Source organism: Aulonocara sp. 'chitande type north' Nkhata Bay, linkage group LG9, assembly GCF_057382095.1.
Source record: "Aulonocara sp. 'chitande type north' Nkhata Bay isolate Kocher_YH1m ecotype deep benthic linkage group LG9, A_spYH_male_GT1.1, whole genome shotgun sequence".
NCBI classification, from domain to species: Eukaryota; Metazoa; Chordata; class Actinopteri; order Cichliformes; family Cichlidae; genus Aulonocara; species Aulonocara sp. 'chitande type north' Nkhata Bay.
The window spans coordinates 13,172,629-13,192,563 of NC_141352.1; the positions used below are offsets into that span (position 1 = coordinate 13,172,629).

Below are 19,935 nucleotides of genomic sequence, written 5' to 3' on the forward strand. Positions count from 1 at the left end.
CTAAATGCCTCGAAGCTGCCACATTCTGTCTGTACTCAGGCGGGCTGAGGACAGCGATCCCTAGTGCTTAGGACTAACTGTAGCCTGTGGGAGTTTCCTCCTGCCGATTGTGATACACAATCTGGGGTCACATTAGTAAGGAAACCCGGGGTGGGGGGGGGGGGGGGTGGGGTGTCAGAGATAGTGCTGTGGGGCTTCTTGAGCCTGGCATAGCCATAAACGCAGCCTCAGTCCTAGTACATGTATCCCGCCCCCCATCTGCGTAGTCTTTAGTTTACAATATGCTGTTATGCTGATTTGTCTAGCTGGATGCGGGGCCTACAGGCCCCTGCCTGTCTCCTCTGTTACCTTTCATGACCTGTGAAAGCTCTTTGACTGTATTTTAACCACACAGATGCTTGCGGAAGAAGAAGAAGAAGGTGGGGGGTGTGGGGCGGGGAATTGGTTGTGAATAGTGGACGTGAATGCTGTCAGCACAGATTGGTGAAATTGCATATTGGTGCTAGGTCGGATCCCCACCGTAGAGTGAACATGGGGACAGGCGCCAGGCGGCTGGGTGACAGTTTGGGAGAAGGTTGAGGAGCTGTGAGATGAAGACAGACAGATGCATGGGAGTCAGCATGCTGCCTGTATCCTCGGCTCCTGTCAGGTTTTATTTATGATTTTTTTTTTCTTGTCCAAAGGGAAAAAATAAAAGTGGCAGAATTTTGTGAAAAATAGTTAGAATTGTTTTGTTTTCTTTAAAATCAAGATCCTCTCTTCCAAAAAGGAAAATGATGGTATATATATTTTTTCATCATTATTATTATTTATAGTAAAGCTAATATAATTGAATACCTAAAAAGTTTTTGTAAATGTTCTTTAAATTTCTTGTTTTCTCCAATTAGAAGAAGAAACCTCAAAGAATCTGTGTGTTTTTAATACCACATATGTGTTCAGATCAGGCGGGTAATAAAAATAACTGAATAAACCGATTAAAAGGGGTTTGAAAATATTCGGCTTTAAAATCTAAATATCGTCTCAAAGACATACATTCTTTTATTCACTTCCAAGCCAGACCCACTATACAGTAAGTCGCTGTCAGTCAGTGTATGACTTGCGGTATTCTGCACAGTGTGCCGCTTGGCTCAGGAGCTGCTGGCTCTGGTAGTGAAGGAGAGTCAGAGGATGCCAGAAATGTCGCACCTCCAGGCGCGGCCTTTGGTCCTTCATGACGACAACGGTGATGGGATTATAGGAACCACCCTGCTGCTCCACGCAGAGCGGGCACCCAAAGGCTACAAACAACAAGCTGGTCCCACACTCCATCACACACAGACACACGCGCACATGCAAATGAGTGCATGTTCGAATATGTTTACAAGGGTGGAGGGGAAGGGCTGGATGAACCAGTGACAGGGGTAGAGTGATGACATTTTTGTGGCATTTCGTGTCTTTCTCTTAACATTTGTGACACGAGATTAGCATTGGAAGGCTGCGCGGTGTGTCTCTCTGGGTGTGTGTGTGTGTGTGGATGGAGGGCGTTTGAGACCAGATCAGAAAAGGGCCCTGCAGACAAACAAACGAGTAATAAAGGCACTTTCTCCATTTCCTCCTCCTCTGTGTACATGCCAACCCACAAAGCTGTGGGACATGCTGGGAGTCACAGTACCAGCTCACAGTAACAACAAACCCCGTCCCTGCCTTCCATCCAGCAGCAGTCACTTAGGAGTATTAATTACCGCTCTGAATTTCCTCCTTCATAGCCGACCGTGTCCCCCTCAGACAAACAACCTCGGTGGGAGGATCTTGATTATTATAGCTTCTGAAAAGTCAGATAGTCTTTTTATTGAAGTTGCCCACTGGCCATGCAGGTTTCTCTCCATCTCTCTCTCTATCTTTCTCTGTCTCCTCTGTCTCATGATTACTTTAAGTGTCTCTCATCCATGATTCAGACCAAATCTTGGAGGAAAAACTGGTGCCCTTGTCGTGGCCAGGAGGTTGATGAGGGAGACTCCCATGTTGTTGGAGGTTTTAAAGTCATGCAGCTCACGTGAGGTTAAAGCTGCAGGCGCACACATGCTGAAGTTTGGCTGCTGTTCTGTCCTTCACCAGCAGGGAGCACTGTGGGTCTTTGAAAAATCCCAAAGTCCACGTCTGCTCACAGTCCAGTTTCATCTGAACTGCCTGTAAACATGAACTTTTTTTTCTTTATTTTTTATCAGGAATGGAAAAAGTAACTATAAAAGGGAGATATGATGCTAGGTAACTGATAAGACTGAAGAAATCACTGAAACTTTAAGGAAGTTTATTGAAACCACACTAAAAACAATGGACCACATGCCTGCCATATTGTACTTATTATAATTGTGCTTAAAACAACTTTATTGTTGCATTTTAAAATGTAAAGAAAGCGTGCCTTTTCAACCACAATTCGTCACGATCTTCCGGAGTACCAGAGGAGGAACGAGCTCTGTGGTTTTTGTAAAAAAAATAAAATAAAATGCTTGACTCGGGCACATTAATGACTCTTCCCTTTGCCATTTTCAGAAAGGTTAAAAGGAAACTCCGTCTTTTTCATTGGAAAGTTTGAAATGTTTAAGAATCGCAGGCGTGCGAGAACGCATTTGGGAAACCGGCTCCTAATCCTCCCCGCTCATCCGTCTTCATGTCTTTAACCCATTAGTTTGATTCACTGCCTCTGGAGCGGGAAAGTGAAAGCTCAGGCCGGCACTTGTCTCTCCTATGACTGTGTCCACTATATCCCTTTCGTGTGGCACTTTATGGCCTGCTGGAGAGGGGTGGAAGGGACATGTATGTGTGTGTGTGTGGCTGAAAAAGAAGAGTAGAAGAGGGGGGTCGGGTGGGGGAGATAGATATAGGGAGATTCAGAGGGTTATTTGTCCCTCTTCCCCTCTCTGAGAGCTAGGAATCATGGGCTGCATGACAGGTCGCCTGCACCCGTTGGGGGTGATCTATATGAGGCCCTCTTTATTGGCAATTTCAACCCAGGGACAGATGAGACTCCAGCCAGCCAGCTGGACAGGCAGACTATGATGAAAGCAACCAGGACTCACCTGTGACTCTCGCACTGAAGGCTAGAGAAATAATGCATCAGAGGTTATATGTGGAGCTATGTGCAATGTGTGTGTGCTCTGTAGATGTATGAGCCCTGAATGTGTGTGGTAGAAATAATGTATGGCTGCTGTCATGCCCAGAGGTCTCTGTTTAGTATGGAGGGAATCACTGAGCTGTGTTGCAGGCAGATTTCGATTGAGATGCTTTGGATACTTTACATATTGTTGAAATGTAGGGTAAATAATTCAACTCAGAGCAACAGTCAGGAACCTGTCCGTGACTTATTGCTTTTGGCCTGTGTGGAGTAACACTGCTGTGAACATGCGTATTTCATAACAAAGCGAATACCGCGCCGCATGTGCACAATATAAAACTCGGTCTGAGCCATATGAGCTGCGTATTGTTCCAAGCGAGCGCAGAGGAATGTTAAAAAGTGTCCTGCATGTTGGGATGATTGCAATAAAACATTAAAGCCACCATAAGTGCTAAAACATTACTTTCTGATTCTGACTGAACTGAAACACGACTCCATTCTCCCGCAGACTCTTCTTAACATTCTGCACCGAGTAACACCGATATCACATTCAGCCCCCTTTTTTCTCCCAAGTCTGCGAAACACATTTTCCCATTTTTCAAAGTCCTGAATCGCACCAGGCGAATCACTGGGAACTAGCATGACAACATTCAAGCTCTGAGCAGACAATATATCCCGAGGCCATTCCTCCATCCAACGCACTGCTGAATGAAAGACAGAAGCTTGCAAAGTGACGAACACCATGAAATAGCCCTGTAATGAACAATTGCTCTCATATGGGGGAGGCCTGTTCAAGTCAGGAACAGCCATTAGACCCGTCTCCCTCTGTTCACTCCTAATCGATTAGTACAGTCCGCAAAACATTGATCAGCAGTTCGCTTTCAAGTGTCGAGACGGTGGAAAGGTTTGGAAAATGCAGATTTTAAGGGCGCCGAACAGGTTTAGAGAGAAGAAAGCTAAAATCTTCATTTGTGGCTTTGAATTCAGCAAAGAAGGGGAGATGCATTTGGAGTCGCTATGGTGAGGATACTTCCTTCATTTCTTTTATCACTCACCATGTGTTTATACATGCATTTAATCATTAGTTAATATTAATATCTGGTTGTCTTTTGCCCTCATCAGCAGTAGGATGCCCCTCCCTGAGCCTGGTTCTGCTGAAGGTTTCTTCCTGTTAAAAGGGAGTTTTTCCTTCCCACTTTCGCCAAGTGCTTGTCTCATTGTTAGGGTTTTCTCTGTATTACTGTAGGGTCTTTACTTTATAATATAAAATGCTGTGAGGTCACTGTTGTTGTGACTTGGCGCTATGTAAATAAAACTGAATTGAATTTTAGTCTAAGTTGTAACATCTGTGTCCAAGGGGATAGCATGGTAGCATTTAAGACTGAAGATAGCAAGCACATGATTATCAGTTTATAACTGACTCTGATTTACTTGTGCATGTATAGTGGGAACAGTGCGTGTTTCAGAAATCATACTGTGTGCACAAAATGAATGAGGCCCATTGAATGCATGCGTAACATCGCAAAATATGGAAGCCATTCTGTCACTTTAATCAACTATTAAAATCCAGTGAAGGGTTACCATAACACACATTTCTGGAGCTGAATGAGGTCAATAAGACTAAAGAAAAAAAATGGATTGATTGTTTTTGTAACTGCTGGACACTAAACATTAAGGAATGTAAAGCCGGTGTTAACAAAATACCAGGCTTCACAATGTCTCTCGGAGGTGCTGTGCCATTTTTTTTTAAACCTTTAAATGCATCATTTGATCTGCTAATTGAAACAACTGTGCTCCAGCTGTTTAAACACTGGAGATTACGGTTAAATGTTCTTACATGTAAAATGTATTCTTCAGTTGTAACTCAGCTGACATACCGCACATGTATTGATTATACTGGTCTGTAGATGTAAGCCAAAACGTTGCACATTACATCTCACTTACAGTGCACAGGCTCACACACTTATAATGCTTCATTCTGCTCTGCTGCAATAACCTAACTGGTCTCTGCTGATGTTTTTGACAATCTGCTTTATTTCACAAATACGGCATATAATGACTGAATTCATGCGCACCGTATACGCCGCTACCTGCGTGCATACCATATGTCTGAACTGGTTTAAACTTACCTCCTGTGCGTTGTGTCGTATTCTTGCCAGTGGCTGTCACTGCTTCTCAGTGTTTGTCATTCTGCCCGTCTGTGTTTTCCCTCCCTGCCTCCACGTACACTCAGCCCCTAATTAACTTAATAAAGTGTAGCAATTTTGACATTTAAGGGCCTAATTTGCTCCACAGTAGCAGACCGGCTGACCGGCGTTGCAGATAACGCGGACTGACAGGATCAGAGAAAAGTCTGTTTATCTGAGGAATTAAAGGGTAAAAAGAGGCCTGGCTTAATGATAGGTGCTCTCTTGTTTGACGTGTGTGTTTGTGAGAGAGAAAAGGGACAACTTTTATGACTGCATGTGCGTGAACTGCATTTGTTTGCACGTAAGTGAGAGACAGGCCTAGTTATTAGTTAAATGGCTTATCATATAGGCTGATAGAGGGAGCCCACTTATTTAGATCTGTCATTGCTGTCCATTTGCAGTGTTCAGCTTGGCGACCTTTGCCTCAGGTTTCCTCCTGGCTTGCTGGTGGCACTTTACATGAGCTGTGTTCTGTCTTTGCAAATCTCCCTCTTAATGAAGCTATCAGATTTACCAATAGAGAGAAAGACAGAGGCACACACAGACACAGCAGTTCTCTGTTTGGCGATATAGCCACAGACAATCTTCCCATCTACCTGGGGGGACCTGCTAGTGCCAGCCCTCGCGGCTATACACATCCTCCATCAAAACATCACTGACAGAGAAGTCAAGTTTCGCTCTCTCACACTCTCTCTCTTTCCCCTCCTGCCGCCTCCGACCTGTAACCCATTTATCTTGAGATAACTTTGTCAGATTGTCAACCAAACTCTCCGGTGGGAGCCGAGCCCAAAGCCTATTACGGGAGAATCAGCACAGGCCGAGGCTGGTCACCGCTAAACGGATACTCCCTCCGAGCTCTCTCTGCCTCGACTGCATTATTGGGGCTGCTGTTCCCCCACAGCCGCTCGAATCAGCCAGTTAGACAGCTGGTAATCAGGTTGCTGAAGTCCCACACTGTTCCAAACTGTGCTGCTTTATTGATTACATAAACAAAGACTGACTTATCACTGAGCAGATGTAATCCTTGTAAAATGTAAGTATAGCTGCAGTGAGTGTTGCTGACCTCTGGTGTCACTCACGCCTTCCTTCCTTCCCTCTGGCTTATAGGAATGAAATGTATGTACACTTACTGAATAATCAAAACACTTAATTTAAGCAGGAGCTGTGTTGGGTGGCAGCAGTGCTATCAGAGAGACGGGTTTGATTTTGAGAGTGTGTGTGTGTGCGTGTTCTCTGTAAGCCCTATGCTTTGTGACATGTCACCCAGGACACTGTGCTATTCCCGGCCAGGAGACCTTGGCTTCATGAATAATTTGCCACCGTTAATCTTGAGTAGTCTTGATTTATTCCGGGATGCCTTTAAAGCACCAACATGCTGTGGGCTTTCACAGGGACGACTACCAAACTAAGTAGACTAACAGCAGCAATAAAGGAAACTGAAAGTTGCCGCTCTGTTTCCAGAGATCTTATTTATTTATTTTTTCAAAAGATAAGACTCCAAGGCTTTTCACACTGAATGGGAGTTATTTATTACATAATAGCCAAGAGTGAAATGTTTTTATTTCCCTGACTTTGCAATAAGGTGAAGTTAGTATGACTTATTGATTCAGGATCTGACTGAGGTCCTCTTGGCTGACTTGACTTGAACAAACACAAACAAACCAGCAAATTAAGAGTAAAAATATGCTGTTGTTGATAGTGTGGACAGTTGTGCCAGTGCACTTTGCTACAGTGATGAGCAGGCAGGCTATGACCCAGCCTAGTAATGTCAAAAAAAAAAAAAGTTTGAACAGACTCAACAAGACTGTTAATGGGATTAAAACAAATTTCAGGGCTTTTATTTAAATAAAAAGGCCAACTTTTTTGATAGAAGGCACAGAAATATTCATACATTTTCATTTACATAAACAAAAACTAAATATTTGCTTTGTGAACGTTCTATGAGAGTCGGCTTTCTGTGAGAAAATGGGCCTTTATTCCCTAATAGAAAATGTTAAATAAAAAAACGTTCCTATTTTGTCCACATGCAAAGCTACAGTCGGATTAATAAGACATACACCCCGCTGCGCGTGTCAGTGAATCACTCTAAATGCCTGCAATTAGTAATCAGCATGCTGTCATGCTAGCATTTCTCTACATACAAACAAACAGATCAAAAGCTTGACACATGGACTGCAGTGCAAGAGGGAGGAAATGAGAGAAAGAAAAGGTTTTGGATGACAGTTGATGCCACTGAATAAACACAGAAGAAGAAAAAAGAAAAGGAAAGGTGAAAGCACAAGGACCTTCTGATCTGTCAGCCTGAGATGATACACTCAGATATCTGTAAGTAGGACAGCATCAGGAAAGGAGGGGGAAACTTTCAGTAAGGCTATAAAGACATGGATTTGTTTAACAGAATAGTTCTGAATTTGTTTTCTGGGTGCTGAGTTAGTTAAAAATGTGTGTTTTTACATTTTCTATATCAGCCTTCGTCAATGCTTGTTGCCCGAGGTAGTTCTAAGTTTGACCACCGAAAGCAAAGGAAAACGTGACGAATTCTGCGTTTGTGTGGTTTAAATGCAGACATGTGTTGTTCCTCACTGTGAGTCTGTGTCATTTAACTGTCACACCTCATTTCTAGCAGGAACAGTTATAGGCCTTTCATTACAGGTAGCCGTTCCAGCCACCAGAGCTGCAACAGCACTGGCGAAAGACGAGATTCATCTGTGGCTCGTACTGTATGTCAGCTGAGAGAAGGTGACTCATAAAACAGAAACTCGAAAAGACAAAGGAGCCTCGGGTTACCGAGTTTCATTTGTGCACCAGCACCACCCCGCTCAGACTTTTACGTCATCGTCATTATTTTTATTGCTATTTTCTGATTTTGGGTAGCTGCTGTTGTTTTTATATTTGTTTTTCTCAGGAGACGACGGGAGCTCTGTTATATATCCATTGAGACCCATGAGATGCTTTGGTGAGTGTAGAAATGTGTACACATAAATAGATAGATGGACAGACATGGGTGAGGAGTGAGAGTGAAGGGCATGTCCACCCATGTCATCTCTCCTATAGCCATCTGTGTGACACCCCAGTTTAGCAGTGTAATGACCCGGCACTAACAACTTTCATTTGGCTCTATTGAGGTCAGTGTCAGCTCCAGCGTTTTGAACTATTAGCCTCAAATGCTAAAAAGCTTTATTAGGACTAACAGAATAGATTACCAATGATCAAACAGTTCAAGGTTTATACGGTTTTTATATCTTTTTTGTGTGTCTCTAGTGGACTTTCTTTGCACATCAAAGTTATCCCACCCCACATGTTTCTAAGGCTGGTGAGTAGGTTATTTAGAGTAAGATGTAATCAAGATAATGTCAACTGTCCTAGACATTTATTCAAACAAGGGTCTGCTTGACTGATAAAGAAAAACAAAGCTGCATAGCTGGTCTAATTGCTGGACATCTCGTGGAAAGATGCTTGTGGCTACTTTCTACATTGGAACCAGGCTTCCTAGAAAACGATGACAAACAACCGATTTGACAAATAAAGTGACCTGCTTCTGAAACACAGCCTTTGCGTGCCTGCTTGTTTTCTTGTTGTTGACCCTGGTTTGCATGGTGCGTTTGTGTGTAGTCGTAATCAGCTGTTAGGGTCCCAGGTGCTCTGCTCTTTGTTTTGGGACCGAGGCCCTGAAGGACATGACGAAGATTGCCTGTTTGGGCTGGAGGGCTGAGCGCGGAGATTTATTCTAAGGTGGAATCACCACACTCGTCACTCTCAGCAGGATCCAGTGGTGTTTACTGAAGAAACCCGGGGGAATACTCAGTAAACTGTTTGCTGAACCAGATTTAAACACCAAAGTTGTTCGCATTCATGGGCTTCAGACATTTCTTTGCAAGAGAACTTTCCTTTATCAGAAACTTTCCTTTTTGACTGGACTCTGCAGAGATGCCTGTTTTCATCATTATTCCCTGTTCAGCGGTCCTACTTTGCTACTGTCGTATCTAGCAGGTTGATATTAACTTGAATAAAGAAAATCAGTTATTATCTCAAAAAAAATGTGTGTTCCAGTAAAGATTAAAGATGTTTTTTTTGGATCAAACCAAACCCACCAAGAGGCAACGTTCAAACCTGCATCCAAGTTTGTACAACTGGGTCATGTTCTGGCTTTGAGCTGGACGCATTGGCTTAAGACAAGGAATCAGTTTCACCAAATGAACTTCAACACCTTTTGGAAGCATTGCAGGAGTAACTCTTTAGTCTATGTCACTAAAAATAACAGCTGAGGCTATTTTTGATAGCAGCGTAGGAGGTCCGACAAAAGAATGGCGAACAGAATCTGGTCAGAATAAATAAAGAAGAACAGAAGAAACTATCACCAGTTAATAATGTTAGTCAGAGATTTTGGGAACTTATTGTAAGTAAGTAAGTAAGTAAGTAAAATTTATTTATATAGCACTTTTCACAGATAAAAATCACAAAGTGCTTTACAACACAGGAAATGGAAATATAAAAACAATATAACAGTAAATAAAACGATGTAAAACAATAAAACTATAAAAACAGCATAAGAAGAAATTAATCAAATGCTTTTCTCAATAAAAATGTCTTCAGCTGTTTTTTAAAAGAATCAATGGAGTCCGTGCAGCGAAGAGACAGTGGGAGAGAATTCCACAACCGTGGTGCCACAGTCTGAAAAGCCCAATCACCATTGTACCTTTTTAGAGCCATGAGAACATTAATGGGCTCCCTCTTCTACGTCTGTGTATGCCAAGCTAAAACAAGCTAGCAGTGGATTAGCTTACTGACGGGAAAGCTATCCAAATAAAACATATAAATATAATAAAGACAATTTAACAGAAATGTTATAAATCTAAAAATACACCCACCAGTGCCTTGTATTTCTACACTACAACACATTAATTATCAAGCTTTGGACGTGTTGGTGACCCAAGCAACTACTTTCAGTCTTCATGCTAATGTAGCTAATGGCCTCCTGGCTGTATAGGCTTCTATGTAAAGGAAAAGGCAGAGTGGTCTTTTTTCAGTTCACGCTTGGCAGGAAAGAAATTGTTTTCAACAAGTAACCTATTTTCATTTTATTTAAACATCTGCAGTAGCTTCTTTGAGCAAAGGAAAATGAACTCTGTGGCTCTGTGGACCTTTCACTGGCACCGCAAGCAGCACCGTATTCTTTTCATAGAGTGGTGAGGAAACAGCATAAAGCCAAGCCAAACCGATATGTTGGGACTTCTCTGCTTTAACTTCTTAAGGTAGATTTTACTGATAGTGTACTACACAGCCTCACTACGGTGCTGCATGTAGATCATGCTCTTCAAATTGTGCTGTGAATCGTACTGTAGATAGTAGGAATAACTTGAGGACTATTTGTGGGCAACCCTGAGGGTTCCAGACAGCTTAAAAACATAAACACATATGCATTCAGGGCCTCTCTCTCTTCTAATTTCCTATCCGCATTATCCACTTATAGCCAAAGAGTCTCGATGTTTATCTCTGCGGATATATATTCACTTCCTACAGGCACTTAATAACCAGGATGTCCTGTTTATTGGTCAGCGTCAAATAGAGTTAAAGCTCTCCTTTATTACACTTACTATTTGCAGGTAATATGGTTTAGCTTTTGACTGATTATGGACAGGAAGAAGTGTGCATTCAACTCTTGACCATGTTTAGTTTTCATTCAAAAAAGAGAGGGTCTAATGTCTCATTTACCAATGTAATTATAGTACAATAAAAACACCAGCTGGATATAGATAAGATTATTATTTAGATCACAGCTGTCTATCCTTGACAATACAATCTCCTTTAAGCTACCCTGCTTTTGGTTGTTAACCAGATTGGCAGTCTTGTTAGCATCAGCCTAATAACACTACCACCGCTCTGCGACTCAAATATCATCCTGTGTTGAAGTGAGATGGGTAAGAGAGTAACTAGCAGTAATAAGAGTAACCTTCATGTGTTTTAGAAGCAATAAAGCAATACTGGACCAGAAAAATCCACCACGACCTGTCTGAAGACAACCAGACGATGTGTGCAGTGGCCGTGACTAAGTGCACACAAATCATCTGAGAAAAGGACTGCAATGGCGATGCATTATATCGATTTCGTTTTTGGGGCTCTTCAGTTTTGAAGGGGAATGCTAAATGACCGAGACAGCCCCCATCATTACCCCGAAAGACAGAGCAGGGAGGCTCCACCTCACCTTCTCAGTCAATTCGAGCTAAGGATGGAGTGAGGGGGCGATCGGATGGATAAAGGAGTTGTCGCAGGACGGGTAGCCTGCCTGTCATCTCTGTCTCATCACTTGCTCGCCAATCTAACTAACTATACTCTCCTGTGGCCCAGTCTCTCTCTCTCTCTCTTGCTTCCTCACTGGCTGGATTTTCTACCAGTGCTGACAACCCACATATAATTAAGGGCCATGAATGCAGTGCTACCTATGAGTGGAGCTGACAGCGAGAGACCTACCTATAGCTACTTTCCTCCTCCTTTTTGCTCTTCCAGCTCCTCCGCAGCCGTTTAAGCAGCAGCTCAGCGGAGCGGCGGGCTGGCTAGGGGACGAAACCCACTGCCCCTAATTGATGGTCTCTTTTTCTGAGGAGGGTGGGTCTGGATGGGTGTGCGTGGAGTCCTTGGATTAGGGGGTGGTTAGATATCTAGACAGTCCCCTTTTCCCTGTGACAGTCAGCCCACCCCCTTTTTGGTCCATCTAGCATTATGGGCTGTTGTCCTGCTTCTCCGGCACATTTATCGCTCTCTTTCTCTCTGTCTCATTGCTTCTCTCTCTGTTCTTGCCCGAGAGAGCGGGTAAAGGCGCTGAATCTCAACACAGAGCCACAGACAGAGGATACTGTAGTGCTGTGTAAGCTTTGCGGGATCTAGAGTAGATTATCTTAGCCATGGAGGAAAACGTGGCAGTGATTCACCTGAAGATGAAACTACACAACTGGCGTGATGACTGAAAAAGATGATGGACAGAGAAGGAAAAATAGAGTGACAGGGGAACCCTTCTCCAAGAGATCATGCTAACTAGAGACGTTTGTGTATAAGTGTCAACACAGAAAGGCAGCGAAGTTATCCGCTCACACCCTGGTGATGCTGCTGCGCCGACCAGCAAGCAAACAGGGGGAGTGAGGAAGATTAGGGTATAGAAGAGGGGGTTCCGGTCGGGAGCCGTCAAGTGATTAGAGCAATTACACGTCAAGGATCTGTCACAGCCAATCAAATCTGCCCCTTTCGTCTCTGCGGAGCCAGGCGAAGGGGTGACCCAGACCTGCCTGTGTCAGCTCAGCTGCATCCTTCACTCAGTGTGTGTGTTGATAGTGATGTTAGTGCAGAGGCCTTTCAAAGAGACTCCAGGTTATCTTCTCTTACTAAAAAGGCAGCAATATTATGTTTATGTATTTTTTTTCTCTGTCTGTACATGAGAGGCTCGCTATGAAATAAAATATTGTTAGCCGTAAAAAACGTATCACTCACATTAAGTTAGTCTGATAAACTGTGATAAAGTGTGCAACCTTTTCCTCACTTTCCTGAAATGTCTCCCATTAACACTTCCTTTGCTCTCTGTGCTCCTTTTCCACTCCTGACTTTTTGGCTCCTTTAATTGATGAGCTGCAGCCAAATTTTCACCCCAGATCCTTCCTTATCTCTTCTGCACAGGACTAATACTTGAGTTTTCCAGGAGCCAAAATCAGCCCGGGCGATTGGAAGATAGATATTTATCTTTGCGTTAAAAAAAGCTTCTTCATAGTGTTTTTATTTATTTATTTTTTTTAACTTTTTTCAAGTAATTTTGAACACACTGAGTCTTTTGGTAACAAATGCAGAATATTATTTATTTTATTTAAAGAAGCAATATAACCCGTGCTCTAGTCCTGCTCCTGAAAATCATTAGTTACATGTAATGTGTTGTCAGTGCCATTACACAACACTTTTCATTTTTGGCATTTTAGTTAAAGATATATGGTAAAAGAACCTGTCTTGCTTTGGAAATTTTAATAGAAAATAAGAATTATAATCATAACTATTTTATTTATCCCATATTTTGGAAATTCAGTAATATTTAAACATCTTATTACCTTATTCACTATCAGGCTAAAGCTGTTCTGTACCTGCTCTTGGTTCCCTCTGCTCATTCCCTCTTTACTTCTCCTTATCCCTCTGTATCCTCTCCTTTCTCTCCTGCTTGTTTGACATTGCTAAATTCAGAGCTGTCTTCGTTTAGTGCACTAAACGAAGACTTTTGGCAGCATAGTGTTGTTACAGAGGACTGAACGGACCCCGCAGATCCCCCGCCACGAGAACCCTGGCAGCGCAGCTCTGGGATCGCTGCTGACGACCCGTGCTGTTTCTGAACCTCCTGCACTTGTATGTTTACACGTGTTCTTCTGTGTTGTTGTTCCTGCGTGCATCTCAGCCCTTCCTGACCTTCCCTGTGCGCTAGTGTACAAACATGTTATTTCAGTGTTGGGTTAGAAAGTGTCTCTGAGGTCGCGCAGATTCCACTTTTTATATTCTTTTACAGCTACCTAGATACAGAGTCACATGTAGACACTGTACAAGAACAGTAGTAATAATTATGCAGAATATAGAAAAATGACCAGGTAATACTACACAGGACCTTTGCCCTGCATGCACATGACAGATAAGCTATATGCAGGGTGTGATTGACTCTCATAGCGCATATTATTTAACATGAAGACACCAGTAGGTGCTATATCTTGCATTCAAAGACTACACAGTTAAGCACACACTGGGTGGATCAGTTTTTGTTTGCAGATACATTTTTAATAATTCTACATGCATTTATCCCCGCAGTCGCACACGTGTAAGACCTCCACCTTTGAGATGTAAATGCCCCGCTCTGATCATACACCATCGTGAAATATCCGGTTAAGTGATTGTAAATTTCTGGGTGTGACAGTCTTACAATGAGCTTACATGCAGAGTGCGGGTGTCGAGCTTTCTGATGCATGAGCGTGAACAATTCCAAGGATAAATATATATATGTAAACGCATACCACGCCCCATGTTTCTCACAAATAGGAGTGATTATGAGCTATTATCCTAAAACCCCTGCATGTTGTACACGTATGTCATTTCTGTTTGATTACATATGTGCATAAAATACGAGGATTACTTGCATGCAATAGCAGGCCTTTGCAATTTAAAGTATACAGGCAGACTGCCACCCCCCCAACTCTGAACTTTCTCTTGTTTTATGATCAAAACAAGCGTGAAGACAGAATAGAGACTGACAATAGTTGGTTGATGCGTTTAGCGACATATTTATTTATGAATGTTGTTCGTTATATGGTCTGCGCTTTTAATTGATGCTTTAAATGTAGTCATTTGCTCTACTGCAGACGCGTCTGTTTGTTAAGTGGGCTAATCTTCCTTAGCCTTTTAGAAAAGCGACCACTAAGAATAGCAAACAGTGACAATCTGCCAGAAACTGACTGGCTGGGGCTGGGAATGTATGCTCCGGGCATTTTCCAGCCCTATCTCAAAACCTTACATCATCTATTATTCTCCCGCTCGTATTGATATGTGATTTTTTTTCTTTTATCTGCGTACAAATTCGAGATGACAGACGCAGAAGAGCAAAGAAGAACAAAAGAACTCAATATGTAATTTCCTCTCCATCCCTCCTTGACTCCAAACAGACACACGCATAATTCTTGCAAGTGTTGTGTTGTTTTGGTTTTTTTTTTTTATCATTCTCTATCTTTGGCATGATTGTTTTTGAAGTTGAAGTCAGATATATTGTTTGTGATGTCTCCATGCAGTCCGGCTGTCACCAGCCCCCAGTGTCTACGTTCTAGATATTATTTCTGGCTGTCCGTACTCCATCTTAGGGGCACAATGGAGCCTCTTTCATTTTCTGTGTCATAATGCGATAGCACAAATTTCCCTGCGAGGCATCACACTATTGGAAAAGCGAATAACATATGTTGTGTCTCAGACTCACCCTTCTTCCCCTTATCCCACTGGTGCAGATGACCAGTGAGTCTGCCAGTGCCAAGGGCTGAGGATGAAGAGGGAAGGCAAGAGGAAGAAGAGAGTGTTCCGGAAACATGTCACATAGACTATCATTCATCTCCACGGTCAGGTAGCAAAATAATACAAATTCGTCCCATCAGAACCCAGAAGAGGAGCCACAATGCATTAAATTCAGAGTACCTACACCACTAAAACACGGCTCTGTAATGTGTTCTCCGTATGTTTTATTGATATTGGAGGAGAATAGTCTTTGCGCTGCCCTGAGGAACCTTCACAAAGCAGATTATCTTTTCTTTGGCATGTACTCTGACTTGGTGCTGCTTTCCAGGAGGGTATGTGTTTGCATCTCTCTATGCTTCTTTTTTGTTGTTTATGTTGTTGTGTATCATGTTTCACTTGGTGGCTTGGCCCTGCTAATCTTTCAATCAACACCGAGCTTGCGGGGTATTGCTGGCAGCTTTGTTATGGAGGAAAAAACAACCCCCCCCAAAAAACTGAAGGAGGATAAATAGGCACAAAGCTAGAAGAACTACATACCCCGAGCAGCATATCCTCACTGCGGGCCACGCTCTGGTGCGAGCGCCGTTTCCATATGCCTCTTTGAAATGGATGGGGATGGCTTTGACAGCCAGGTGACTTCAGATGGCTTATCTATCCCTTGATTGGAAGATGAAGCTCGGTTATTAAAGGGAGATAAAGAGAAAGCGAAATGGGGAGCAAGCGAGTGAGCCGGTGAGTGGGAAAAGACGGAGAGTTGGTGAAAGTGAGAGTGAGTTCAGACGAGGCGAGGGAGATGATGAAAAGAGTAGCCTTTGAGACTCCTTTTCTTCCCTCGCTGCCAAATTAGCCCAATTAGTCAAAGTGGCCTCTGCTCGGGCTGCTGTCAAACCCCAACACCGCTACAGCAGCGCCAGCGGTCATTCTCTCTCATTTAAGTCAAGCTTTTGACTCTCTCCTTTGCCTCTTCTCCTGAGCCACCTGCACACGTCTCCGCTGAATGATTACTCGTAAGAGAGTGCGCGTGTAGATTCCCTGTGCGTGCTCGCATGTGTTTGTGGAGAAAGCTTGAAAGGGAGACGTTCCCTTTAAATCAATCCCGACCTCGCCAGCGTGGTGCCCGCGTGTCCTTCTTATAGCTGCAGCTTCCAAAGCTGAGGTGTGAGAACTTTTTTTTTTGTTCCTCAGGTAAAATCCACCGAGTGTCTTTAAAGCTCATGATCTCTGCAACCCTTTTATCTTTAAACATCTGAAGGAGCAAACTTTCACACAGTGCAAAGGAAAAGATTTGAGAAAGACAGTGCAGAGGATGAGTAAAGTCTACAAAAAGAAAAAAAAATGCCGTGAACACGGCGTATGTGTGTGCTGGTTTGAAACACAATAACAGACCTCTGCAGTTTACTGTCATTGTTTATTCACCCAATTGTTTGTTCACCCTACAGCTTTCCTCACTACATCATGGTGTCACTCGTGACACAAAAGCCACAATCCTTAAAAATCAGCTACCCCTTGTTCCCAAGATAAAGGAACCACTTATAACTCCTCAGCAGCCGCAGTCATCTTTCATTGGGAATCTCTGAAACTGGAGGAAAGCTGGTCTCTGATAATCACCTGAGAATGACCGCCTTGGGAGAACAGAGGAAGAAGAAGAAGAAGAAATGAGAGCGAGATAGAAGCAGATCGAGCGACGGATGAGAGGCGGGGGTTTAATTGGGCGACCTTGTTGCATGAACAAACACACCTTAAGCCACACTTTAATTTACCTCGCCGGTGTTGTATTTCACCCTGGGCTCTGTCACGGGGAAGCCAAACACGGATCTGACCGGCTCAGACGAAGGAGGAAGTCTGTTTACCTGTGTGAGAGAGTGTGTGTGTGTAAGTGTGTATCTGAGAATTTGTCATGGCTCAGAGGCTGTCTAATGTATGACAAATACACATGGTGCCACATAGATGCTCCAACCCAGGGATGCATAACTCGCCTAAGGACACTAGATCTGCTTTGTCTGCAGTACAATAAAGATGTGAATGAGTTAGAGCTGAAAGAGGCTAACGGCATCTTTGTGTGTCTTCAGTGAAAATGATTACGGCGTGTTTTGAATGTTATTTTTGAATCCTTTTAAGCTGACGTATTCATCTTTCTTTAATTTACAGTGCCATCTACTATGACTTGGATTTCGCCAAATTTTAATATTTGAGATATTGATGTACTTCAATGCACTTTGCACATACTCTGTCTATATGCTGCAAAATAAGCTAACATGGTTTTAGTAGTTTTATTACTGTAATCACTTCACATTAGGTTTGCTGACATGGACTGTCAAAATCCTGTCTGTACACTTCAAAATTGTTTGGAGCTAATGATGATCCTGTTGGATTTGTGTCACAAGGTGTTCAGAAAGATGACTTAAAAAGCACTGATAGGAACGGACACAACTCTGCATTTAATCTGCCACAAAAAACAAAAACGCACACACAGACTTGGAAAGAGAAGCAAACGAGCTGCATCCATCATGGATGGGAGGCCCTGCAACACCCTCTCATTTTTTGTGAAAGGCTACAGTGATCATTTCCAGTAACTGATAAATACACTCCTGTCAATGTCTATAATATGACCCCAAAGTCTGCGTGGCACTTCACTGACATAATTCAGTCAGGTCTATGTCCTCTTCTATTTTTCTTTTCTTCTCTTGCTGAGTCTTCCTCCACCTATTCTGTGTTATTCCCTTTCCCTTTTTTTCACCAGCTTCATACATCTCTCCTGTCATCACCTTGTTGGTTTCACATAATTTACGGCATGCTCAATTTTTTTTTTGCATTTTAATTAACTGAGGCATTTGCAAGCCTCAGTTAGCATGTTAAATTTTAAAGTTCATGACAGTAAAAAGGTTGAACAAGTATGGCTTTTTTGGAATGGTTGCCGGGAGAAAGCCTCTTTTCTCTAAGAAGAACATAGCACCATCGGATCTGAACCAACCACAGGACGTTTGGGACAATGTCCTTTGGACAGGCGAGATCAAAATGGTCTTTAGTCACAATGCTATGTTTGGCAAAAACCAAACACTGCATATCAATACAAACACCTTAAGCCAGCAATTAAGCACAGTGGTGGGGGCGTGATGATTTGGGTTTGTTTTGCAGCCACAGGACCTGAGGACCTTGTAGCCATTGAGTCAACCATGAACTCCTTTGTATGTGAAATGCTGTGTTGGGATCTTGAGACAGCTGTGCATAAATAAATGTCCATGAACTTCAATGAACTGAAGCAACACTGTAAAGAAGAGTGGACCAAAATCACTCCACAACAATGTTAGAGGCTGATAACGTCATACACAAAAGATACTTCCATGTAGCATTACTGCTAAAGGTGGTTTTAGAAACTACTGAATCATGAGCTGTAATTAGTTTTTCTTTTTCAAACATGCTCCTGGATTTTGGTTTGACAAAAACTGTTTTTATTTTTTATAATAACTGTTTGTTGTTTAGGGCTTGTCACCACTGAGCTACATGAAACAAAGACTGCCTTTGGCTTATAATGAAAAAGCACTTTTTCTTTAACCCTTTACAGCCGATCGGAGCGGGCACGCTCTGTTTTGCGTAACTATTTTTAAATCCCGGTAGCTCTGCAACCACTTAAGCTAGCACAATAATTTTTTTTGCATATGAAACTGGAGGAGTTGTACTTACATCTTATGCCATCAGCTTGTCCTAGGTCACAGTTTCCTTCCACATATAGCTTTGCAAAAACTGCATAAAAATCACTTGCAGCAACAAAAACATGATATTCCAGAAACACGCTTCGCCGATCCATCAGCTGTTTGTAACACTTCCTACGTCCATCAGCGCGAACTATCACATGACCGCATGACCTGCCCGAAACCGGAAGTGACGTCATTTTGCGGAAATGTAGTTTTTTACGATCGGGCCCTTATGAGCTTGTGTTTTACTTGTTATGTGTTTTAAAAAGTTATGTTTGAGTTTATGACTTTCTGTGTCGTTTCTGGGATGCTTAGGACTCATATTGCACTGCTGGAAATAGTTTATTTTGATGCATATGCTGTTATTTTGCAAATTTGCACTATAATATTTATTTTCGTTTTTCCTGCAGTATATAAAAATTGGTGTATTTCAAAAATAAAACTATGAAGACACTCAAAATAAATTTCCTGTGGTGGGAAACTAGTTTGTGTAACTTTTTGTATTTACAGTTTTGAGGGATAAGCCTCTTAAATTTCTCTAACTAGAAATATATGTTAAAAAAACAAAAACGATTTTCAATTTTTTTGTAGTTTATTGCACTTTTTTGCAATTTATGTAATTACTATGCACCTAATGCAGACATATTATTAAAGTTTGGGCTATAATGGTTGTATTGATGTATAGCAACTTGAAATGCTCCCAAAAATGGCACTACAGCATGTAAAAATATAATATAAGCTCTGGCGAACTTGGTTCTATGGTAGGTCTTAAAGGGTTAAATGTCATAAATGCAAGTATTCAAGAAAACATAAAACTTTATGCATACATAGAGTATACATGGAAAGAATGAATTTAATATGTTGTGGGTTCAAAGCGGCAATCGACACTGCCCCCAATTCCTTCTGCGCTCCTTGGAAAGATGGGATTGCTTTCCGAGGCCTGATTGTATTATACTAG

General features: G+C 42.4%; 1 long non-coding RNA gene across 1 annotated transcript; it reads right to left on the reverse strand.

Moving 5' to 3' along the window:
• Positions 1-16,012: 16,012 nt before the first annotated feature.
• On the reverse strand, positions 16,013-19,620 carry LOC147321821 (uncharacterized). The gene is made up of 3 exons (XR_015131024.1): positions 18,967-19,620; positions 17,046-17,135; positions 16,013-16,907 (listed from the first exon to the last, which is right to left on the reverse strand). It is a non-coding gene; the product is annotated as an uncharacterized LOC147321821 (long non-coding RNA).
• Positions 19,621-19,935: the final 315 nt, after the last annotated feature.